Consider the following 19,381-nt stretch of genomic DNA (forward strand, 5'->3'; position numbering starts at 1 on the left):
GACAGACAATTTTCGTCCAGAAAATAAGATAACGAGCTCCGTATTATTTACCTGCCGTAGGCGCTCACCTTCTCGAAGATAACACATAGCTGCGAAAGTGAATAGGTCTTTAAGCGTCATTTTCAAAGGAATGCCTGCAAGATTCGAGTGCAATGAGTGATTTTGACAACCGTGCCTCCTAAGTACGCGGCAAAATCTCAGTACGCACACTTTATATCAGTCTAAACAAGGCTGTCGCAACCAAGGTGCAACCTTCTACATCGTGCTCCCTAGAAGAGTTACATAGAAGCTGAAGCAATGAAGTCGATTTCGGATATATCGAGCCCGTATACATAGAATTATTGCTTATATCAAACTGTCAGAATATCTGTTTGAAAATCCCATGCAAATGTATAGGAGTGGTGTTCACCTTTATTGAACTCCCATTCCGCGATTACATGAGATATATCGAACTGCGCGCTTTGCCCCTGCAAGGCGTGCTTCTCCTGATGGCAACCTGCCATCATTTTTCGCGCGTGGAGCCTGCGCAGCCTTGTCCACCTGTTGGCAGCGTTAACGCCGTAAAACCTCGAGCTCGACTGAAAGTGGCCTTCAATCTTTCGCGCTTGTTTTTAACGCTACATAGCTACAATGTGGAAAAGCCAAAGTTCTATGCACTGGTTGTTGCGCGGCAAACACAACACTGTTGACCGGAGGCTTGCGACAGCTCTCGCTTGACCTGTTTCGTCGCTAAAGGAGAAGAATAAATCACGTGTACCTTAGTTTAGTACAGTAACTGTTGCATTCGTAGCCTATCAGTAACAAAATTAGACCCCTTAAGATCAGCAGTGGCTCGCAGCAGCATTAGATGTGAGCCCTATATCGCCAAGGGCACCTGTGCCACTCGGCATGAAACGCGAGCTATGACACCCCGATCTGTCCCTATGAAATTGAAAGAGAGCACTCGCGCCCACGGAGCAGCACGCAGATAATTGTCCCTTTTCCCGACACCTGGCGCGAAGTGGCGCTCGGTGCTCGGGTGCGCGCGCGCGCACCTCGCGATGCGCTGCACCCGGGGCGAGCGGTGGACTGCCACTATGCCGAAGGGACGAGTATGACTTCAGGAAGCGCGCCGTTAACGTGGGTGCACAGTATGCACGCCTCTGCGTTACAGAGATGCTCACCTGTTAGCATGTTTTTTTCTATCAAAGCAACAATATATCGAACTCTTTCACGAGCCCCACATAGAGTTCAGTGTATCAGTAATCGACTGTCGAATCAGCAGAGGAAGAGCTTCGTACTTTTTACGTGACGTAAAAGTAGAGAATAAATACGGAAGTATCAATAAAGAAGTAAGAAATTTAAAATTTGTGCAGCATAACTATCTCATAACCCTTCTTCGCGTTCATAATGGAATGCCCCCGAATGCACGGAGATAAAAAAAAAAAAAAAAAAAAAAAAGCTCGACTCTGTTTTCAGCGTTCAGTTCGCAGTCGGAATTTAGTGTCATTAATTGTAAGTTCGTATTTTTGATCTTAGAAACAGTAGCTGTCACAAAATTCGGTCTAGTAGGGCGGCAGCAGCCAGCACGCTGGTATAGCCGTAAGCCCAGGCAAAACGATAAGATCCTGGATGTTGTTTCTCCAAGTCGCTCCTGTTACGTTAGTGTACTTCCTTGAATTCAACTGGACGGCCACTGCTTGTCTTAATAATGAGCTTTTTATGCTCTTCTGTCGGTGGATGGCATACGTTTTCACGTTTTATGCGTCGTTTGTCTCGCGCACACCAACAATCAGCTAACTTGTTTTGTAGGCGCATGCAACTATTGGTGCTGTATTTTATTTCTTTAAACATATTCTACCTAATATGCTCTTAACGAGTACGACCAGCGGAAGTATTCACAAACATTTTTGATTCTGGGTGAGCTTTGTTGGGGTGTCCCTTGCGGAATGAGCGATTGGTGAATGTGCTTTGAATATTTGTGTAGAAGGTTTCCTTCGAGACGTCACGTACGAGACAATTTGCAAAAACTGTGGGACGCTCATTGAGCAGAACTACACCATCACTGGTAGTATTTCACACTTTTGTTGATATTTCCGAAAATCGGCGAGAAGAAATTGATTTTCGATGCAGGCGGCTAGAACATGCAAAAATAAAAGGGAGAGAAAAATATCGCTCGAGGTGAAGAGCTGGAAGAAATAGAACAAAAAAAAAAGGCGACAGAACAATTATTCCCTCATGAACTCTAAGGAGATACGAAACTCGTTAGCTTTGCTTCCTTTCACTTTATTTTCCATTACCTGTTGACTTCACATGCATCCTCGACTGTTTCAGTGGACGACAGGTAGCTATGAAAGCGATTTTCGCTTTTTCTGACTATAGCGATGTGGTGACGTCACATATTGCCACATAGTGTGACACATATTTGCAACCGTATTTTGTTTTCCTCAAAGACGTTAGATGGCTTGCTCCACAGTCATTTCACCGTTAACCAAAGAAAGTAAACGGAGCAGCAAGCAAATTACAAATACATAAATATACAGGATGCATGCATACAGCATCTATATCATCTCAGAGATTCAGATAAGAAAAGCACCCGAATCATGGCACTTTTTTCTTACAAATATGACGAACTATGGGTGCGAGTTCTTTTATTCGCTTTACTGAAGGATTTTGTAACCGTTTGCAAACCCGTACGTATTTTAAAGACCACGAAAGAGATGATTGTGCAGCCTTTCCAGGTGGATTTTACAGCAAGGCGGACATAATGTGCGTGAGAGTTTGATGACCAGATGATCGATTAGCTATAATAACCCAATCAAATTTGTATTTTTCGTCTTAAAGGGGTACACTACGAAATCGAAGGCAGCCGAAAGCAAAGGCGAGCTCCGTTTTTACGCCTTTTTAATCGGCAGTATGGTTTGAACTTCTGGGCGTCAAAAATACGTCTTTCAAAGCTCGTCGAGTTGGCTTTTTAGCATTGCACAATCGTAAAATGACGTTTAGTGCATTTCTTCCGCATCAAATACAAACGCCGCCTGTGTATTTGATAATATTAAAGTAATTACTATTGTCCAAGCGCATTGACGTCATTGTATAATTATGCAACATGACAAAGGCAAGTCAAAGAACATTCAAATGCGCATTTTTGACATTCGATATTTCGCACCACAATCTTTATTAAGAAAGTTTGGTAACTGTGCTCCCTTTGATGCCGACGACCTTCGATTTTGCAATACTTTCCTTAACATTAAAGATAAAAAAGTTCGCTAGCTAATTTTAGGTTATTAATCTTCTCGTCATAAAACTCTATCACACACATTAAGTCCAATTTGTTATAAAAAAAAAATATCTGCGAAAACCGCACAGACATATCCTTTGTAGTTTTTAAAATACGGTTTGGCAAACAGTAAAGAAACATTATACCCTCTATAAGGTGTTCTCGAAGTCCTACGAAAACTGAAATATCTCGAAGACTTTATACAAAAAACTGCCGTCGTCTTGTCCTATGCCAGTGTCATTTATTTGATTTCAAGGCGAAGTTGCCGTTCGACTCAATATGCACGTGAAATGTCGAACAGTCTGCAAAACCTCGTTGACAATCAAACTAAATTATGCTCGCGAGGCACCAAACCGCAGAAACTACAGGAAAACACGCTGTATTAAATTATACTGATAGCTTTGTTCGCAGTGAACACTTGGTTGACGATATCTGAACTGACACAGATCTCAAAGCCCAAAATTATTTCCACGTCAAAATGGAGCCTGTAAATCTCGCAGCTATTTTAAGGCAAAGTGCAACAAGAAGTTTATAACAGTCTGTGGCTAATGCAACTATAATTAGGCTACATATAGCACTGACGAGATAATAGCAAAGGTACGGCAGCGTCACTGTGAGCATTTCTTACTGCCTAGGAAGTACTTCGTTGGGACTCTTCAGTGCATCTTTGCGGCCCTGGCAGCTGGTAATAACTGATTAAAATGTTTTTTCAACTTAGCGGAGGACACAATCAAATATAGGGTGCAATAAGCGTCATGTTTGCAGAAAGAAGGGACAAATACCGTTTGAGAAAAAAATATATATATCTCAGATTTTCAGTAAACCTGAAAATCTTGATGGAAATATAACATTTTGATGTTATGTCTATTTATTTAGTTATTTATTTATTTACTTATCTATTTATTTATTTATTTGTAACATTTTCTTACACACAGTTGGTCTTGGATAACAGGGCTAAATTAGGCAGATACCCTCTGCCTGATGGGGGCCCTGCCACCCATACAAAGGTCGGCAGAGGCAAGTTACGGATGAAACGTTATATAAATACACATGCTAAACTAAACAAGCAGTGTTTAAAACACCAAAAACACAATTAAGCAACGTTTGGACATGTATATGTCTTTGACGTGGAGTAAAAAAGAAATACTTGGAATAAGACAGCATGTAAGTTGTGAACACTTCTTTAAAACACCTAGGTGATCTAACATGCTTCAGGACATCTGGGAAGTATGGGTGAGTGTTCAGAAAGTTAGGAATTAAAAACGTCAGAGTTTGAGTATCATAACTAGCTCTAACCGGGAGAAGTTTGCAGAAGCTGTGTCTCATGTTGCACCGTTCAGTGGGCAAGCACAAGGCGGATATGCTAGATGAAGATTTCTAATGTGTTAGGCTTTTGTCAAGTTCATTCTGGTATAATTGGTGAACTTTAAGCACCTTGTGCCTTTGAAACACCGAGGCCGTGCGTTCCAGCCACTCTAGGCTTTCATTGCATTGTAAGTCTCTTTTCCGGAAAATGACGAGTCCGTTAATGTTGGCCTTAGTGGTAAAGCCCCTTCCGCCGTAAACCTTTCTCCCCTACTAAGCATGTTATTCCTAATAAATAATCGCTTCTCTCCTGCAGTTGCTTATTACCATGCGCTTACGTGATGAGCGAAGTATAGATAACTTGCTTGAAGCACAGCTTTTTTCACATTCATTTTTACCGTAAGAATAAATTGCAATTTTACGTAAAGTGGACTTTTAGTTAAGACTTAGGACACTTATTATACAATTGTGACACTCTCTCTATCCACATCACGACTTCAAGTCCTGCCTTCGTGCCCTGTTTTTGTATCCACCAATGTAAGCAAGAACTCCCTATAAATTTCGAAAATTAAGTATTACACTAAAGGTCCAGAGAAAAATAGACTAGACAAATAATGATCACCTTCGATAGGCGTGAATGTCTTTTTGACCGCACAGTTTTTAAGGATGTGGTTTTCAAAGTTCCGCTTCCATCGTACTTCAGGCAAATTTTGTGATCACCTCGGTCGTGTTCTGCCTGCCCGGTAGCCGCTTGCACTCGGCGGGAGCATGACTTCAAAGCGCTGCGCTTATCCGTATTTCTAAAACCGGAAATGGAAACAAAAAGAGCCGCCTTCGATGGCGCGCTTATCGCCCGCATAACACACACGCAGCGTTGTCCGGTTTACTTCCGCCGTGCCACAAGGCCTGGATGGGCGCGACTGCCGCGACAGCGAATTATTTCACGCAATCGCAGACTACCCGTTGTCGCGTGCGAGAGGTGGACTTTACGGCGTCGTGCAGTCGCTATAAGTTCTTTTATTCCTATTATTCCGTGCGGGATGTCATCCCTGCGGAACATTGTGAGAGAAAAGAGCTTCATTCGCTTATCGGGCTGCGTATGCGTGAAATGGCACGGCCCAATGATCGGCATTGGCACAATAGGCTGCGCAATTTCCGGATCGTTCTTCGGGGGCACAAAGTTGATGTGTCCGTTGATGCCAGGTCGTAAACTCCGAACAGCGACTCTTTTGCTTCTCCCGCGGCGTAAATGTAGCACGAGAGCTCGGCTCGCGCTTCTCAGCCTTGACTGATCGCGACGGTTCAAAATGATCGGTATGGAGCTTTCTCTCCTGTCGGGGTTAACATGGCAGCGGGAGGTCACCTGCTGTGAAAATCACAAAACGAGGACAAATATGGTCCTGCGGTGAGATATCCATCAGTTGATCGTGCAAAGCGGGAACCTTGGCCAGATGGGTATAGTCGCTTCATCTAAACGCTTCAGGCATGTTAAAGCCAAGCATCATACCACACCTGTAAATAATGTACAAAGCTCCCCTGTCCTTTCTTCCTATCGCTCCCCTCTGTATTTCCCCTCGCTATCCTCTCCCTAGCCCCTTTTATTTCCCTCTGGCCGCCACTCAGGTGCTTCAAGTTTTAAATAGCAGTTGCCGCGGCCGGCAGCACTCTTTTCCTTCTTTTTTTTTGATTATTTAATAATAAACCACTACTACCACCACAATTCTGAACAGTGCTTCCTTCGTACGCTCTTCAACTAGGCCGTCGAGGTGGTTTTGATAACAAAGTTTCCATGCCACGCCCCGACAATTTGTTTATGTGCCTACATAAATGCTAAGCTGAGAACAAAAAAAAAAAAAAAAAAAAAAGGCGAGAACTGCGGACAGGGACGACGAGCATGTTGCCGTATATATTTCCAGCACAATCGGCTGGCATTTGCCTGTATTGATTGCGTGGTTGCTACACTGTCAAGGACGCGGGAAAATATGCATGAATATGTAAAGAGTTGATGGTGGTGGGTGAATCGACCGCTATAACCTGTGGTGAAAGGACAAGGGCTAATGAAACATAAGAGTCTATATTTGCATAAAATTATTTTTCGTGGTGGTCTCCTTGTGTCCATTACAGAATAAACAAACAAAACACGACTATGCGCACAAATAATTCTAAACGTAAACACCTTAATATAAATACCACGAGGAGTTTTCCGACACAAATAATAAATATATAAATATTCGCAATAGTGAACATGCGACGCTGAAAAGGCTTGTTAAATACTACTAGTAGATCTTTCCTTCGGAGCACGAAGAAGAGAAAATGAACTTCGTAAACTTCAAATTTCTACAGAACGTCCTTAATTGGCGTGATCACAGATTTCTTTTTTTTTTTTATCTTACTGGTTCCACACAATGTTTGATTCGTAAAAGAAAAAAAAAAACACGTACCGCCTTGCTAAAAAGGGATTTTGAACTTTTTTTTGTTTTGTTCTATAGCGCCGACTTCTGATTCGTAAGTTCACTGCTGCGCAACGTGCGCTTTTATGAGTAAGTTCATCGACAAAGACAGCATTGTTCGGGAATTTCGAGAAAAAAAAAAAGAAGAAGGAAGGGAAACGAACGCACCGCTTGTGTGTAGGAGATTTATTTTTCTAAATCATCTTGTTCCGCAGCAGCGGCCACGAGTGACATCTGTGCTGAATCAGAATTGTTTACAGCGTCTAACAATGCACGACTGCGATGACATGGGACGGATATAAACTATTTCTGGTGGGCTTGCATTCCTGCACTTGTAGTGTTCCGGCGTGCGCGTGCTTACATTAAATACGAGCGCCTTATATGCAATTGTTAACATGGGTATTTTTTTTTTGTACCAGCTGTAAATATTCTTCAAATGCGAAGTTTGATTGATGTTTGTTTGTTGCATATACCACTATGGTTTTCTGCACAATATATATATATATATATATATATATATATATAGATGTGTGTGTGTGTGTGTGTGTGTGTGTGTGTGTGTGTGTGTGTGTGTGTGTGTGTGTGTGTGTGTGTGTGTGTGTGTGTGTGTGTGTGTGTGTGTGTGTGTGTGTGTGTGTGTGTGTGCGCGTGTGTGTGTGTGTGTGTGTGCGTGTGTGTGTTACATATACCACTATGTTTTCTACACAAGACTGGAAATCAACTCTTCAATTATGAACAGGAGCAGGGGTGTTCGGGACGTGAAACTCGGACTTTCTTGCGCGTGTTGTCCGCACTGTCATCAGTTGCCGGATCACTGAATTTCCAGAAAGCACAATAGGCAGGATGTGGAATGTTTTCAGAGAAGTTCGTTATTCACCTTGAATGTAATCGGTCTAGGTTCAGCAATGAGCTTCATTGTCAATCGTACTTTGGCTACTCCCTGTTTTGTATAGCATATTCACACACGTCATTGACTTACTTGAGTATACATAAAAAAATGAACAACAACAAAAAGCAACTTATCCAAATGCGCTGTCGTCCTTTGAAGCAGAATTTACGCCTCTCTGCGCGTTTTATTTGTGAGAGCACGGTATTAAATTACATGTGATTAAGTTTACGCTCGCGCTGCTCGCTTGGAGGATGTATGTCACCTGCTGTGATACCTCCCTCTCTTTAAACGCTTACTGTCGTCTTACACGATGTTGCATGCAGATCTCTAATGTTTAATTCTGTTTTTGCTATACGCCTCAATATTTGGGCTGGAAAGTATTTGTTTTGCAGTCGGAGCCTGTTCGTGGCTGTCTCTTTTATCCTCTCTATCTCCCCACAGAGCCATCATGCACTGATATCTAGTAGCGAGGATGAAGTCGGAGCGCGCCGCCTTAAATCCATGACGGCAGCGAAAGTAATGAAAGGACGCATAAATAAGTGCTCCCGGGAAATTAGCCAAGGAACATGCACCTGTCTCCAGTCTTCAATTTCGCTGCCACCATGCCTCACAAAGCGCCCAACGATCCAGCCCAGCTGCCGCCTCTAATTAACGTGCTCACATCGCTTTGGTACCACACACTATTGTGGAAACAGTCTCGAAAAAAAAAAAAACATTGCCAAGAAATAGCCAAAACGGACGACTTATGAAATGCACGTTACGTAGATCGGACGTTAATTTACCTGAGCACTTCTTTCCTCGCTTCTTCAAGCCGCTAGCTTTCCCTCAGACAGAGCAGGCGTCAGGAGAAGCATAGCAGGCGGGCGAAGACACATAATCCTTTTAGTCATTCAACCTGCCCCAAACATTCTTTGACTTGGTTCAGAGAGGAACGTGCACATATCTTTACGTTTCTCGCCAGGCGACAGTGAAGCGATAAATATTGAAAGGCGTAGTGATCTGCCGCAGCCTGCTTTTCCTCTAATGCTGTCAGTGGTGAATTCCTGAATGACGATGCCGGCGTGGGTACTGAGAAAGGATATAATCGCAAGCACAGAGTAATGACAGTTAGTGTGGTACCAAAGCATAAAATTCTTATAAGAATTATTGCTTAAAATACACCGCTTCTCTTCGCCTCCGGTGCACAAACTTACGTAGGAAAGGATAGACACTTGGGCTTGTTATGCGTGTGTCCTGTCTGCAGCTCTTCGTCACTTTTAAATCTCATTACGTGCTGCTACTTATTTCTCATTACTTTGAAAGTGGTATGCCGAAAGGACAAATACGCGTCACGGTCGCTGACTAAAAGGCACAGTGGAAAATCATTAACATTATTACTAGTTTCTTTTTTATTTGTACAAGCCCGTTCCGTCAGCGAAACTCCCCAGTGCAGGCAATCGAGATTTCTCGCGGTTTCACGAACTAATGATGACGGCTCCTTACCAGAATAAATACATTCGCGGATGACACACATGCGACTGAAAGGGTATCGACTACGTGGAAAGTTTATGATTTCATATTTACCTTGAAGTGTGATATCTTTTTCGGTTAACCGTACCGCGCGCGCGACACCGCGTTGTTAGAACGCATACTGCGGCGCCTGTAAATAGTTCTGCTGGCCGATTTGCACTGAATCACCAGATGCTTAAACGTCTATCTCATGGTTTAGTAACAGCGGAACTGAATTGGAAACGTAAAAAAAAAAAAGAAAAGATACGCAGAGAAGCGCATATTATTGCACTTAACCGTGAAACAGGAGGCGCATCGCCGCTGTGCTTGTATGCGAGTTATCAGAGAGCGAACACGTGACAGTGGCGCTTGCATTGCAATGCACATAAATTCGAAGACTTCACCTCGTCCTTGGATATGCTTAGAGCACGTGCACGTCTTTTGTTCCGTGCACTGAGCAACCCAAGACGCTGATGACAAAATACTATTCAGGAACAACGACGTCTGCTGAAACAGCGCACGCGGCTCGTTAAACTTCCAAAGCGCGTTAAAAATTCGGCGGTAAAGAACAGTAAGCGAAGACAGACATTTCTCAACGGTATCAACTGACCTCGTGCCAGGGAGAGCATCCGAATGGGGCGCGATTCCGCGCAGTGGACACACACAGTATACATGTCCGGACAACGCAAAGAACTGCGAAACGTGCCTTCGCTCGCGTGACGCCACTGCGGGCGGCGTACTCACCACGCGCTGCTGTTCGGGGGCGTCGGCGTGCGTGTCCCAGCCGCGAGGGGTCCCGGCCGCGGTCGCTGCCGTCGGTCGGGCTCGACTTGCGTCGGCGTTGTTGTGCGCCCCCGGCGCCGGGCGGAATTTCCTCCGGAGCCAATCCGGTGCTTCCTTCCTTCCTAAGCGCGCCGGATGGGACTCTAGTAGCGAGGCCTCGCCTTTCCTCCCCCTCTCTCCCGGCTCCTCCCGGCCGCGCCTCCCTCCTCCCCACCCTTTGGGCACGGCCCCTCGCCGCATCGCTAGCCGTGCCGGCCGCGCTTCGTGCGCGCTTTCCCATATTCGCCGCACTTTTAAGACACGGCTCTTTGAGCCGGCCAAGGAGGTGCAAACGGGAGCACTAAAGAGGGTTGTTTTATCACGGAGAAGAGTGGGGCCTTGTGCAAGTTGGCAGAAGGCATTCAAGGTGAAGGAGCCTCTCAACGCACTGACCTGGTCAAGGTGACGCCACACAGCACGTCAGCGGGCCATTTTATTTTCCTTAGGGAGGGAACTTTATCATGGACTTCCTTTCACGCCCAGCTAGAGCAACGCTGCTGTCAGGTAATTCAAGCAATCGCTATAATATTTAACAAAATAAATTAACGGCAGCCATTTATAGATCAGGTGCTTTTGTTGGCAGGTGGTAGTAGAGCATACAATGAGAAATACCCCTCTATACATTTCGTAGAGAGGAAAGAGGCAGATGTAGGTGGCAATAGGCGGCCCACTTGAGTGTTCTGGCGAGAGCGGAGGGATCCGAAACGGAAAGTTAGGTGCTGTGGGAAGAACCCAAAGTCTGACTATCATGGAAGCATGAGGTATGGTCGAGGCAACGGAAGGTGCTTGGAAGGCACAAGAGGGGGGTAGCCACAAAAACAACCTAAGTGAGGGTATCCTTCGCGATTATTACGTAAAACATTTATTTGAAGAAATAAGATGTTTACACCACCCAAGAGGGAAGGAGGAGGTTATGGCGGTAGGAAGAATGCGGATGACACACTAACAAGCGTGTATAAACATACATACTATTAACTATCACTGCTGTAAGCAATCTTTCGAAAGAAGTTCCAAGTATCACTGCAGTCCACTGTGACTCTGGATCCACCTTCGGCGTTCTACCTGTGCAAGAAAAAAAAAAAAAGAATAAAACAGATCACGTTCATAAAAACATTGCTTTCATACTACAGCCGATGTTTAAACATTCGTGTTACCCACTCGTAACAAATTTGCGATTTTTGTTTCTAAATAAACTTACTTTTATTGCATTAATATTGAAGCGAAGGTGTGAGATAAGTTTTAAGGATTATTTTCTGTTCTTCTCTAGCTACTATGGTAATCTACCACAATGCATTAGTATCTAGAAAACAGCCTTGCTGAGATCCTACCTCAGAAACAGGTTTCAGAGAGTTTTAGTGAAAACTGCAGCTCATTCATTTTACGAATTAAACATAGCCTACCGCAGGGCAGCGTTTTAGGCTCCTGTATTATTGTGTTATGCATTATTTAATATATATTTTAATGATACGATCAATATAGATAATAAAGCAAAATTTATATTGTACACAGATGATAGCACAGTTGTTACTCATGGCCCTAAGGCTGATAACTTAATTATAAAATGCAATGATGCTCTGTCCCAGCTTTATTTTATTTTATTTATTTATTTGGAAATACTGCCAATCCCAATCGGGATTATTGCAGGAAGGGCACACAAATTTGGAAATACACAACAAAAGTACAAAAATATACAGCGTTACAACGGTTTGAAACAGTAGTACAGTTAATAGCAAGTATTTGATAATAACGGATTACAAATAACATGAGAGTAACTAAAAAAATGCCTGAAAACACACCACAACGAAGCACACTTGACATTAACATAGAGCACTGAATGAGTTTGAACTATGATTATAACTGACATTGTAAAACGAGTAGGTGGGCTTCATAAGACTGCAAAAAAGTTTCTAAAGATGAACGTGTTATACATGATGGTAGGTTGTTCCATTCTCTAATTGCTGTCGGGAAAAATGTATGTTTAAAACAGTCTGTGTTAAAGCGATATTCTTCCAGTGTTTGTGAATGTCTATGTCGTGTTGCTCTTGTGTCTGGTTTTGCAATATACCTCGAAGTATCTATGTTTATCATCTATGTTGTTCATTATTTCTAAGTGGTTGAAGGTAAATCGCCTGCAAGCTAATACCAGTAAAAATAAAAGTATATATATTTTACGCTAGAAACAAATTGTTTGAACTACGTCACACTATAACGTTTGAGGGCAAATACAGGCTGTTGACCACCAGAAAATCGTATACGTGTGCACTTCTTCTGACATGTAACCTGAGACATTCATGTTGATTACCTTCGGAAAGAGCTTTTTTCTATTACAGGAGTCATACTGCGCTGTCGTTGACTACTTTCACCAGCGATAAAATTTCACATATATTATGCTCTATTTAACTCGCATCTCAGATACTGACGTCTATTTTAGTGTATATTTATCAAAAATAATTTAAGTAAACTCTTCCTTCTACAAAAAAAAAATAATATCCGCTGCACTGAACCCATGAAACATGACACGGGTTATGCCGTCCTAATGTAGCGGCGGCACTCTTGGTGTCCGGGGGATGGGGAAGTGGAACGTGGGGAGGGGTGGGGTGGAGATCACCGTTCGCCGCTGCGTGTACCCTCCCCCTCTCTCTCTCTCTTCCACCGTGGCGGCTACCGCGCGTGTTCTCCGATTGAAAGCTTAACATTTTGACAGATTTGCCTCGGGCCACAGAATAAATTTCGAAGAAACGTTCATCCTGGAGACCGAGACCAATTACCGGAAAAGACGCCTCCTCGAGTCATGGCACATACAATCGACCGCAAATAACATGAACCGGACAATAGGCAACCATCGACAATACCAGTTGTTGGGCGAGTTCGTGTGCACGGTGCATCCTTCCTGCTGTATACTTGCAAGGTCTTCGCTCCCTCCTGGCCACTTCACAGAAGAATAGAAAAAGTCACCAACGAGCACCCCTGCACCTATGGCGCCGTGACTCGTCTTAAACCACCCCCCCCCCCCCTCCTTCCTTCTCATTTTTTTCACACTCATCTATTCCCTACCCTTTCTCCTCCCTTCTTCTCCCCCTCGTCCATTCATTTACTTATAGCTGCACGCAGGCCCGCGTCATGCACCCTTAAAGAAGGAGCGGAGCCGGCTCCGAAACGTCCGGTTTTGTAAAATAAAAAAGTGTTGGTTGGAGAAATTTCATGTTTTACTTAGTTTTCTCCGATTGCTGCGCGCGCTCCTTCCGCCACCGTTCGCCGCTGCGTGTTATCTTACACGTTAGCCCTCAGTTAAATGCATCCCTACCCTTTTTGTTATTTCTGTAGCACACTGAGCGCTTATTTATTCACTTACGAGTGGGTTTCTGAGTGCTTGAAGCCTTCGAATCATTTTCGCGATGAGATATTCGGATGTTTCAGCATTGTATGCATTCCTCTCGGCAAAGTTCTCGGCACTTAAATATATACAACACCAGTTTAAAAACTAAATTATTACAAGATTTATCAACGAACTATATTAGTTTGTATTACATTTGTGCGTTGATGTAATTAAGTAATTAGACACACGAACGCATGCGCGTAAGCGCGCCCGGAGAGAGAGAGATGGATTAAAATTTTCAAGTGCGCTTAAGTTACCAGCGTGGAGCAGACATGAAGGTGCACTATGTTTGTTTGTTGCTGTATAATATTCTTTCGATATATACCCGTGTAGCATTTTTCACACTGAACGCAAGGAAGAAATGCATGTGAAAAGTATGGCGGCAGTGATGTAAAGAAGCAGCTGCAGTGCAGATGCACCGAGCCCAGAATACTTGCAACTAAAAGCACTCTGACGATCCTCGGAGTATTGTTTGGCCATTCCGTCCATCTGTGAGCTTCTCTAGCAAAACTGAATAGTGTTCTAGGTGAACTGAGAAAATGTAGGTTGCATTGTGAATATTGTCATAGAAGAAGACCCGCAATTTTAAACTCTCCATGAATATTCATAAGCGCAGGTATAAAATGCGCGCAAATCTCAAGGACCGATATTGCATCGATTAAATGATTCAAGCGAAGTGCGGTGTACGTACCCACTTCTCGTTTTTGATAAAAAAATGCTCAAATCAATCATTGCCGCTCTGCTTCATTACCTGAGGAGGCCGTCAATTTTTTCACTGCGAAATACGAAATGAATCGCATGGATATAAGCTTGCGCACACGAAAAAAAAAAAAAAAAAGGCATAACTTTCAAGTGAAAGATGGCTTTCTTGATAAATTTAACCTACATGGCAATCTACGAATGAACCTTCTATATTGCTCCCGTATAGACTTTGTTTTGAAATGCCCTCTTGCACGCAAGACGGCAATTACCAAGATCGCTCATATATAGGGAATTTCTTCCTGCAAACCATAATTGAAATCCAAGTCAAGCCTGTTGCTCTATAAAAATACGTAATGCATTGAAACAATCAAGACCATAAAACTGCCGGACATGAATAACGATCCCAGGTTTTTTACTCGCTAGCGGTAGCTTTTGTGTCGCTCCGTACTTCTTAAAGATAGACTGTCATCCATTTTCATAGGAGACGCACCATCACCAAGCGCGCCATGTTCCGAAGGAAGCAACAATTAACCTAATAAATGTGCATATTTAGAAAGGTAGATTTTGGACGCTGTGATTTTGGCAAAGCTGAGACCAAGATATATAACCACAGCTGCAGAAAAATTTTGGCGCTCTATATCTCCAACCTCGAAGGAATGCGATCTTTTTCATGTTGGTGGAGAGGCCGTTCACGATGGGAAAAAATAGCAAACACTTTCAACAAGCACATCAAATCCGTATTGAATTGACTAAAGATAACGGTGTAATGCTTCGTTTTGAATAGTCTATACCATCTATTCCCGATGTTCAATTAAGTGAACCAGGCATGCTAAATATGCTTTTAAATCTTAACGTTATAAATCTTCAGGCCCGGACAACATTTCAAACGCGTTTTGAAAACTACTTCCACGTTATTTTCGCAAGGTCATTGTGCGAGGGACAAGTTTCGAGAGATTGGAGAACTAGCAGCGTCAAGGCGCTACATAAAACAGGAAACAAGCACTGCCTTCAACACTGCCGTTGAATTTCTTTAACATCCACAGTATGTAAATTTTTGGAACACATAATACATAACCATATCGTAGAATCCTTGTGTAAAAATAATATATTAATAGAGCACCAACACGGCTTTAGAAAAGGATTCTCTACATCTACGCAGTTAGTTCTAACAGTGCATGATTTTGCGAAAGCAATTAACAAGTGGAAGCAAATAGATGCAATATTTATGGAGTTTTCAAAAGCTTTCAGCAAGGTCTCGCACAAAAATCAACTTCACAAATTGGGCAAGGTACTCAAAGATTCGCGCATAATTAACTGGCTTACAATATACGTTCAGGAAAGAGACCAATTTGTTGTTTTTAATGGCCATTACTCTTAAAGACTTTCAGTAGACTCTGGCGACCCCCAGGGTTCGGTTCTTGGACCGGTTCTGTTCCTTTTATTTATTAATGATGTTCTGCACGGGGTTCCGGCTATGGTTAAGCTTTATGCTGATGACTGTGTATTGTACTACGAAATAGACGACACAGCTGACCAGAAGATGTTAAACCATGCTTTTCAAAATTTTGTTGCATGGTGGGAAGTATGGCAAAGGAGATTATTTTGACAAAACTGTTTTCATATCCATTACACACAAAAAGCATAAAATAAAGTTTTCTTACGCGGCTAATAATATATTTCTTTCCGAAGTAACCCAGTACAAGTATATCGGACTCTGGATCATAAATAACTTCAACTGGACTAAGCACATTGAATATGTAGATATGTAGTTACTGTTACTAATTGCAAGTTTTTCTTTCTGAGGAGAGCTTTGAAACTTTCAACTCTCGCTGTCCGCTTACTCGTATATAAAACTATAATTCTGCGCCAATATTAGACTATGCATGCGTCATTTGGGACCCTTTCACTAAAACTAGCCTTAACAAGATAGAAATGGTGCAAAGAAGAGCAGCCCGCTTCATTTATAATAGTTTTGGAAGTACTTCAGTAACAGAGCTCTTAACAAAAGGAAACCTTCCACCATTAACGCAAAGAAACCGGGTGTCACGTCTTAAATTCCAGTTTCCGCTTACTCACGGCCACTGTATCATAGATCTCACGGAAATACTAGTTTTTTATTCTGGTTATGCTACTAGGCAGAGACATAGTCGTACAATAACCTATTTACCGCACGTAACAATGCTTTCGGTATTCTTTCTTTCCACGAAGTGTAGAAGAATGGAATCGCCTTACTGATGACCAAGTGTTAAAATCATTACTGTCGGCGTTTGTTTCAAGCATTGTAAAAAAAAAAAAGTTACAAACCGCAAACTCCGAGCTCCGCTGATTTCATTTGTATTGTTTGTTTCTTTTTACCTGTGTTACAATTGTACTGTTTACATATGTACTGTGTCCCACCCTGCTAGAATCCCCTGAGGAGATTGCAGTGTTGAGAAATAAATAAATAAATAGATAAATAAATAAAATAATATTAGTAATAATTGGTTAACATGAAAGGAAAGGCGCAGTATCTGTCACACACACACACACACACACACACACACACACACACACACACACACACACACACACACACACACACACACACACACACACACACACACACACACACACACACACACACACACACACACACACACACACACACACACACACACACACACACACACACACACACACACACACACACACACACACACACACACACACACACACACACACACACACACACACACACACACACACACACACACACACACACACACACACACACACACACACACACACACACACACACACACACACACACACACACACACACACACACACACACACACACACACACACACACAGCTGCTAGCTGCTTTGTTTGCCACTATATCTTCCAATTCCACTCGTGACCGTGGTATTGCACTTATTCTCCTGGCTGCAATTCAGGCGGGAAATTTCGGGAATACCTCGTGTTCAGCCAAAGGTTCACTGCGGCTTCCAGAAGTGCTTGCCGAGGTTAGGAGTTAAATGCTTTCCACGCTTACGCACGTCCCGCGCATCGCCGGCTCAAGGGTGGTCCACGCCCGAGGAAATATACAGACAGAACTATCGTTCACTACCTACTCCAGCCGAGAAAGCGAAAACATTTTTTTATGGAGGTGCACAGTTCTGACACCGTTTTACTCGAGCACCTTGCTGCAGTTTCAGGAGGCAGCATCCCTGGATTTCGGTGCACGGCTGTTCAATCAAGTGAACGCAGTAAAACTATTCCAAAAGTGTTCAAACATATAAACCCTTTCTACCCAAAAGGACAGCATTTACTGCACGAACCATTTCTTGACTTTTATTTGCCTTTCTGTTCCCTTCGCTTTCTTGTCCGGCATTTATGAATACGTGTACGACCGCAAGAAATGACCGCGCGACAGTCTTCTTCCTCTCTCGTCGGGACTCAACAGGCGGACTTTAGACCGCACCGACTGAGACGGATGGCCTGCAAGCGCGTGTTTGTAAACAAGGCGGAGGAAGAGGTGGCCGCGTTTTTGACATGAGGACGGGGGAAGCGCCGCCACCGCGCTTCTCCGGCCGGGGCTCCTCGTGAGTCAGAGCGCGCCTTTGATGCCTCTCCCGACGGCACAAGTGGCTGCTCGGGGGCACGCACAAAGCCTTCGACCGGCGCCACTGGAGTAAAACGCCGTCCTGACAGACTCGTGGGCCAAAATGAAAAACGAACTTTGCACTCGCTGGCTGCGATGGGACGGCCGTCATTACCCTCCTCCTGTTCACCACCCGCAGCCCGGAAGTGAGCCTAAAACGTTTTCTTCTTGCTGTCATCAAAACTACAGCCAGCATTGGGCCTCGCCATCTTCAAGTCCGCCGTGAGGGCGGGCTAGGGGTCCAAAGGATCGGAAAGGGGTGGCGGGGAAGGGCGGAAAGAGGGCTCCGTCGTTACTTCCGGTCGTGCGCTGCCACCACCAGGGGGCCTACCGGAAGTCGTTGGGTCCGAGAGCGGACAGCGCCATCTATCAGGGTCGTTAGGCGACGGCGCCTAAGACGCTTCTTCAGACAAAAGAGCCCTCTCCCCTTTTCTTCTCTTTATTTTTCTTTTGGTGTCAGCTGTAGGCTTTTTCGTCACCAGCTGCAAATGCTGTATTACGTTTCTCTTTTCGCTCCAAGTCTTGTATCTATGCTGGATTTCATTTCGGCCGCGTTGTTACCAAGAGAGAATACAAACGGCAAGTGTACAGATCGCTGCCTGTACGCCGTGTCAATTCATCGAGGAGCGGGGCAGAAGATGTAGATCGAAGCCTTATCCATTTGTCAAATGTCACCAGATTACAAGGCTGAAATAATGCTTCCTGATAATTGCTGTTTCTGCAGATACAAGCAGTCGAGGAATTGCATAAGATTTCCAAGTCCTGCTGTAATAAAACGAAACTAGCAACATATGCCTTGCTGGTTATTTACACGGCACCATTATTTACGGCAATATAATCAGGGAAATTCTCCGGCCTGACCTATCTCGTCAATATAATTAGAAAATCCAGATTTCTCTATCTTAACGGCGAAAATATTTCACGACTGTTTAGCATTAATATCCTCGAAGAACTACAGCCTGAAAAATTACAAAACCCCAAATAGTTTCCACACACACACACACACACACACACACACACACACACACACACACACACACACACACACACACACACACACACACACACACACACACACACACACACACACACACACACACACACACACACACACACACACACACACACACACACACACACACACACACACACACACACACACACACACACACACACACACACACACACACACACACACACACACACACACACACACACACACACACACACACACACACACACACACACACACACACACACACACACACACACACACACACACACACACACACACACACACACACACACACACACACACACACACACACACACACACACACACACACACACACACACACACACACACACACACACACACACACACACACACACACACACACACACACACACACACACACACACACACACACACACACACACACACAC

At 43.7% G+C, this 19,381-nt stretch overlaps 1 protein-coding gene and 1 long non-coding RNA gene across 3 annotated transcripts in view; one reads left to right on the forward strand and one right to left on the reverse strand.

Annotated features, from left to right (window-relative positions):
• Positions 1 to 10,292, reverse strand: part of LOC146204083 (uncharacterized) — a 214,558-nt gene extending 204,266 nt beyond the window's left edge. Inside the window, exon 1 of one of the 2 annotated variants that reach the window (XM_084589081.1) lies at positions 10,136 to 10,292. The gene's annotated coding sequence lies outside the window, so the exon portion shown is untranslated. The other variant, XM_084589082.1, reaches the window with a different exon arrangement.
• A 168-nt stretch (positions 10,293 to 10,460) lies between these two features.
• The window catches only part of LOC146204084 (uncharacterized), a 39,118-nt gene continuing 30,197 nt past the window's right edge, over positions 10,461 to 19,381 (forward strand). The window contains exon 1 of the long non-coding RNA XR_014702652.1: positions 10,461 to 10,717. This is a non-coding gene — a long non-coding RNA (uncharacterized LOC146204084). The remainder of the gene's footprint in view (positions 10,718 to 19,381) is intronic.

This window comes from Amblyomma maculatum, chromosome 1, assembly GCF_055883805.1.
Source record: "Amblyomma maculatum isolate TAMU_Amacu chromosome 1, ASM5588380v1, whole genome shotgun sequence".
NCBI lineage: Eukaryota > Metazoa > Arthropoda > Arachnida > Ixodida > Ixodidae > Amblyomma > Amblyomma maculatum.